Source organism: Rutilus rutilus, assembly GCF_951802725.1.
Source record: "Rutilus rutilus genome assembly, chromosome: 19".
NCBI lineage: Eukaryota > Metazoa > Chordata > Actinopteri > Cypriniformes > Leuciscidae > Rutilus > Rutilus rutilus.
In genome coordinates, this window is record NC_140232.1 from 7,540,246 (window position 1) to 7,547,009 (window position 6,764).

General features: G+C 35.6%; 1 long non-coding RNA gene across 2 annotated transcripts; it reads right to left on the reverse strand.

The window, feature by feature from the left end:
* Window positions 1-3,055: 3,055 nt before the first annotated feature.
* On the reverse strand, window positions 3,056-6,049 carry LOC311279085. 2 transcript variants are annotated; one of them, XR_014625517.1, is made up of 7 exons: window positions 5,721-6,049; window positions 5,305-5,340; window positions 5,059-5,123; window positions 4,731-4,786; window positions 4,306-4,387; window positions 3,768-3,878; window positions 3,056-3,219 (listed from the first exon to the last, which is right to left on the reverse strand). It is a non-coding gene; the product is annotated as an uncharacterized lncRNA (long non-coding RNA). The 2 variants fall into 2 exon arrangements; XR_014625518.1 differs by lacking the exon at window positions 5,721-6,049 and having other exon boundaries at window positions 5,305-5,557.
* Window positions 6,050-6,764: the final 715 nt, after the last annotated feature.

The window sequence follows — 6,764 nt, forward strand, 5'->3', positions numbered from 1 at the left end:
AAATAAAATATATATTAGTCTTATAAATCAATTAAACAATGTAACTATATGACATTATGATACCAAACTAATTGTAAACTGTTCAGAAAAATATCCCTTTTATTGCACAAGGCTGTTTAATGTTTATTAACAGTTGTTTTGAAACCTTTAGGTCAAATGGTGCTGTAGTTTAATGGATTTACAGTATTGCATACACAGTATGGCCTATCTTAAATGTACACACAATGTTCCTATATATAGGAATATAAGAAACCCCTAGAAAAACAGTAAAAAAAAAAAACAATATATTGTTGTTGTTTTTTTACTGTTTTTCTAGGGTTTTCTTATTTTAGACTAGTTGACCAGCACACATTATATGCAATACAATATAATGCATGTCCCGTCCCACTGATTACACTCAAAAAATAATTTCAAGGTTGGCAGGGTCTGTATTTTGTCTCTCCAATTAACCTATCCTGCATGTCTTTGGATTGTGGGGGAAACCGGAGCACACAGAGGAAACCCACACAGACACGGGGAGCACATGCAAACTCCACACAGAAAGACCTCCTGGCTCAGCCGGGACCTTCTTGCTGTGAGGCGACAGTGCTACCCACTGAGCCTCCGTGCCTGCCTTTAATGATTATAAATAAATAAATAAATAAATAAATATATATATATATATATATATATATATATATATATATTATATATAAATATATATATAAATATAAATATATATATATATATATATATATATATATATATATATAAAACCTGTTGGAATGCATCTTTTTCAGTGATTTTTGAGTGAGCATATCAGTGAACACCCCTGACCACTCGGTGAGTTTCACGTCTTTGTAAACGAAAGTTTAATGTGTTTTAGGAAGGAATGTTCCAGTGCACCTAGACAACCATTGTGGGGGTGGGGGGGGGGGAAGCGAAATAAACCTAAAATTCTCGGGACAGGAGCATGTGTCCAAATTTTAATCTTAACCGTTCTATTTCATCAGATACGATATGTAAACAGGGCTTTAAGTGTAAAATACCGAACTTGTCCTTTAATTAGAGAACACATTCTCTGTCCTGAGACCCAATCAACACCCAAGACCATCTACACATCAGGGAAGAATGCAGAGTATATATATATATATATATATATATATATTTTTTTTTTTTTTTTAAGTCAATTTCAGTCATTATTGAGGTATTACTTAAGAGCCATGTGTACCAGTTTCATGCACTGTCATGTTAGCAAATGCAACTTACCAACTTCACCTTTCTCAGCTCCAGTGAGCTTGTCCCAGGCAGATGAGCCCCAAGATGCTTGGAGTGATCACTCACCTAACATTCAAGGTAAAAAAAAAGTATTTATAAAACAAAGAATATTGTTTACAATTGACTCTTAGCAGGGAGTTTGATTGACAGGCGATCTGACCAATCATAATCCGCCATTTTTGTCCGACAAAGCAGTCAGAAGAGTTAGTAGATTAACGTTGGCGGATTTGAACTTGAAAAACAGAGTGTACTGACGTCTTTCTGGGGTTAAAACAACACTCCTTATGATCATTCATGTTTTTTTAATGCTATAAGAAAACTCGACGGAAGAGTTGATCAGTTGTTTTCACGCTGCACATGAGCTGCGAATGGGTCTCAAACAGAAATACATCAAAGGCTTTATCGTGATTATCGCGGGAAGACTAATTACTATCTTGAGGAGAATTTTTACCTATTTAAAATTGAAATAGTCTGGCGAGGTGGGGCCACGGGTTGGCACATTCCCGGGATGGACCTGCTGCGTCTTCATTCCCAGCTAACAATTTAACGTTCTGGGAACGTTAGTTTTTGGTTCCCAGAACGTTCCCAAGAACGTTCCCTATTGGTTAGCCAGGAAAGTTTTCTTTACGTTAATAGAACGTTCCCTATAGGTTAGGGGAACGTTCCCGGAACGTTGCCGAAAGGTTCCCAGAACGTTCCCGAAAGGTTCTCGTAACGTTCCCGGAAGGTTAGGGGAACGTTCCCGGAACGTTGCCGAAAGGTTCCCAGAACGTTCCCGGAAGGTTCTCGGAACGTTCTCCTAACATCTACACATCCTGATATGCCTGTACACAAATTATAGGTCTACAAACATATTCTACATTGTTTATTGTTCAAACACTTAAGAATCCTATGAATATATTATTACAATAAATTGAATTTACAGAAACTATCATTAATAAGTAAATCAATCAGTTTGTATTAAATAAATAAATCAGCACACAATCCATGTTTTTGTTGATTCATTGTTTAATTATCAACCTAAAATAAGTCATTAAAAACAGCGTTAGCAAAATGTATTCAGGAACAGTAATTTACATTTAATATTTCAAACATGAAAATATTTCAATAAATAAAACTGCACAAACATTTTAATTAAAACTATCTTTTGCAAACTGTAGCCTATAACTTTGGCTAAAAAGTTGAAAAAGTATTTATTTATATACAATATACATGAATGTGCCAATCTTCACACTGCTCAAAACATTTAAACTCCCAACACCATCTGCAAATTTAACAAGAAAATAAAAAGACAACGTGTTACATGGACACACAATCCCATGCCAAAATTCAAGCCCTGTAATGGCATTAATATTCATCTGGAGCAAATGAAAAGAGTGAGGTGGGATTGTGTGTCACAAGCTGTAGGAGATATGAGAGCACGAGCGCTGCTGGTATCATGTATTTATTCAGATATTTCAGCATCAATGTGTATAGAAAAATTTATATATTTCAAAACACTACATTGCATTTATTTATATTGCACTATTTATTATTTCAGACTACAAATCAAAAAAGGAATGTTTTATATAGGGGTAAGGATACCCATTAAACCTCTCTCTCTGAAGTCAAATAAAAAACAGAGAAAATAATATTTAAGTCTAGTGAACTCTGACCTGCGAATTCGCTCTACCTTTTATGTATAAGTCTCGCCTCCAATGAAGAGTTTGAAAACCTGTAACTGCTGTGTTGTTTATGAGAAAGAAAGTGAAAAAAAGTTTGAAACTGCTATCATTTTTTTTTTAAATCACCTGTGACTTTACACCTACAAATTCCACTGTCACAGGTGCTCAGTTTTGCTATAATGAAACCCTCACAGAACATGGTAATAATCAGCCATCCATGCAAAAGCAAAGGTCGGTGTAGTTTACAGGTGCATCTGTCCAGGCCAACGTCTGATGCCTTGATGCCTTCCGCTGGAACCTGAAATAAAAAAAATAGTACAGTTCAAAATCTATCATACATACATCTCATCTGGTATCACAAATTATCATTCCAGGTTCACTTTAAGATATGCTCAATATTAGTGCTGCACGATATTGAAAAATTTTGAGTTTATTTAGAGATATCAGCCGTATGGTTTAGTGCATGCGCTAACGGCTCCAGGTTTGTATCTGGTAAATTACCCCACTAATAATGCCCAGAATGGTACCAAACTACTACAGTAGTACAAATAGGTTCTGTACTCATTAAACGAGGCATTGGAAAGTTTGTAAGTACATCAGGAGTTTATTTAAATAACACTTGCCTGACGGCGAATGCTACTGCTGATGTTGACGTCACTTTATGAGTACAGAACCTATTTGTACTACTCATTTTCCCCGACATAGAGCAGACCGGCACACAACAAAAACTGCTGTTCGGATGTTCCCTTTTCTGATATTTTAGCCTTTGTGACATTTTAATTAAAACAGAAGTAAGAATTTTAGTGTAATAAGCAAAAATTAACAGTAAACTCAGAGATCGCCTACCGCTGCAGATGTGTACGGAAGTGAAAAGCGGAAATGCTTAGACCTCTTTCCGGTTCAACCGCTGGGCGCTCCGCATAACCCCTATTGGGGGGATTTTGTAGAGGAGTGAACCTGCATAGAAAATTACAATAGATAACAAGCATAGATAAATACAATAGAAGAAAAACACAGTTGAAATAAGCAGTGCATTATGTTTTTCAGTTAAATCTAACTTATCAGGTACAGAAATTGATTTATCAAAATGTAAAATAAGTCTTCAGTGTAAAAATAAAATAACTATAAAATTAATGTATCTTTGCTAAAGTTACAAGTCATTTTCTCTTTTGATGTTTGATCACCATTGGCGACACAAACAGCTGCGGGTACGTTAGGCTGCTGTCCCTTTAAGACGAATGCGCAGAACTAATATAAATGACACGCATCCGTTTTCTTTCTGTTTAAAACACAAGACAAGAGGAAACTCGCCATTTTGACTTCATTTTGCGTGCACGTGTCTGTAAAAAAAAAGTGAAAGAGAACTGAATTCGGCTAAACTCACCTTCTTCATCTACTGACTGTGGATGGCATCAAGGTCTTGTCCTGAAGAATCACAGGGCCAAACAATAGGGATTTTATCTCATCTGGTAACAAGAGCAAAGCCATAACTTTAAGAACTCTACTGATATATTTACCCCCTGATATTGCATTGGGGATATCAATTCAAACATTTTTAAAGGCTAAGAGTATGAGCCACAGCTGCCCAAGATATCAAGGGGTTGCAAATTAGTCATGGCTATAAACCTGTATGCATGGCATCTACTTTGTATTTTTTATAAAGCAATGTTCTATGCATTTGTCCCTGTCAAATAAACATTAAATAAATAAATCTGTGAAAAATAACTGCCTAAAGTTGTCGACCCCCTGAACCGCATTTAAAAGTACAAAGAATTTCAGTATTGATCAATAAAAAAAATACATAAATACCTTTGAGTTGGACAGTATGGTGTCAGTCTCATTGGCCAACATAATTCAAAACAGACCTAAAGAAATAAAATAAAATATAGTAATCATCAGGATATCATGTTATCATAATAGTTAAATTAATTATTATAACTATGACCATTATAATATTGTATTAGTCGCCTATTATTTAGCTGATTATTTAGCTTACAGGCTTCTCAAGGACAATCTCACTGAAAAAAACTTGGGGTTAATGATTTTAAAATGTGAGACTTATTTCAAAAGCATAAATCTTACAGACCCCAAACCTTTGAACAGCAGTGCACTGCATGTTTGAGGTGGTTTTGCTTACTAGTCATATGGTTCATAGAGATTTTCTTGGACAGGGAGTGCAGCAGGCCATCACAGCATGATGATCTAGGAACATAACATGCTGTTTGTCACAGAGCCAAAAATATTACATGTGATAGGTTTATTACAAGGAACCAAGCTAGAGCAGAGGTGAAATGCATAAAAGATAAATATATACAAATCTTAAGATAATATATTGTGAAATAAATGCATATGGAATTATCATCATGATTAAACAATAACTCACCCCTTGTTGTAGAGTTTTATTTTTTCTCTCGCTATTCTGAAATCACATTTTAGCAATATTGGTAAGTGACGTCACTGATTAAGTTAACAATACAGTGCATTCTTTTAGGTTAGCCTAAATAAATTAGCTTACTTCCCATTGACAAATTACCAGCAAAACTATCAAAAACTGTTATCTACACTAAATATGTGTTTAAAAACCCAAACTTTCATAAATAAGACCTCAACTTAACGTAACTTAGGCCTAACGTTGTCTTTTGAAAACGGTTAGCTAGCGTAGATGCTAACGGACTTTTTCAAAGACAAAAAAACATTTTTTTAAAATAAATATTTAACAGAAGCGTGTCAATTACACGAAAGAAATGTGTCAGGGGCGTTTGTGTGTATTATTTGTGAGATTTTGTTGTCTAAACTTACCTGAAAGCAGTGAAACCAACAGCGAGAGACGGGAGTTTTGTTGTTTGTCAGTTGTCGATGACGTTTCCATCTGCTCTCGCGCAGCGCACGTGCTCCAGTGTTTGATCACGCGCATGCGCATTAAAACACTTCAAAGTCACGCAGCATTTAACATATAGAATTAAAATATATAACATAATTTAAAATATCATTAATAAAAAGTTATTGCGAATAGATCTGAACGTTGTTGGTTATCTTATAACCTTAGGGGACCGTACTGACGACGTTGTCAGTTGAATCTGCCTGTTAAGTGATATTAAAATAATAACCTGCAGAGAACGTTCTCAGAACGTTCTCTTTAGGTTATAAAAATAAAACCTAAAACCTGCAAGGAAACGTTCGGGGAAGGTTCTCTTTAGGTTATAAAAATTAAACCTAAAGATAACCTACAGGGAACGTTCTGGGAAGGTTCTCTTTAGGTTATAAAAATAAAACCTAAAAATAACCTGCAGGAAACGTTCTGGGAAGGTTCTCTTTAGGTTATAAAAATTAAACCTAAAAATAACCTGCAGGGAACGTTCTGGGAAGGTTCTCTTTAGGTTATTAAATAACAACCTGCAGGGAACGTTCCCAGAACGTTCTCTTTAGGTTATAAATTTAGACCTAAAAATAACCTACAGGGAACGTTCTGGGAACGTTCCCTTAATGTTATAAACATAGATCCTAAAAATAACCTACAGGGAACGTTCCCAGAACGTTCTTGTTTGGTTCCCAAAAAAATAACCAAATGGGAACCAAACGGGAACGTTAGGGGAACGTTCTGTGTTTGCTGGGTTGTTTCGTCCATGGTTTCGTTTCTTATCTAAACCTGACCATGGAGTTGACTTTGGCGGAAAGTTGAAGGTGATTGCTGATAGGCTGTCCCAATCAGTGGCGCCTGCACAATCCAATCACGTTTGAGAGGGACACAACAAATTGAGGGTGTCTGAGATTATTTTAATTTTTTTTAAGTAGTAACGGGTACTCACGGTTATGGATAGAAATGTAGCGGAGTAAAGAGTACAA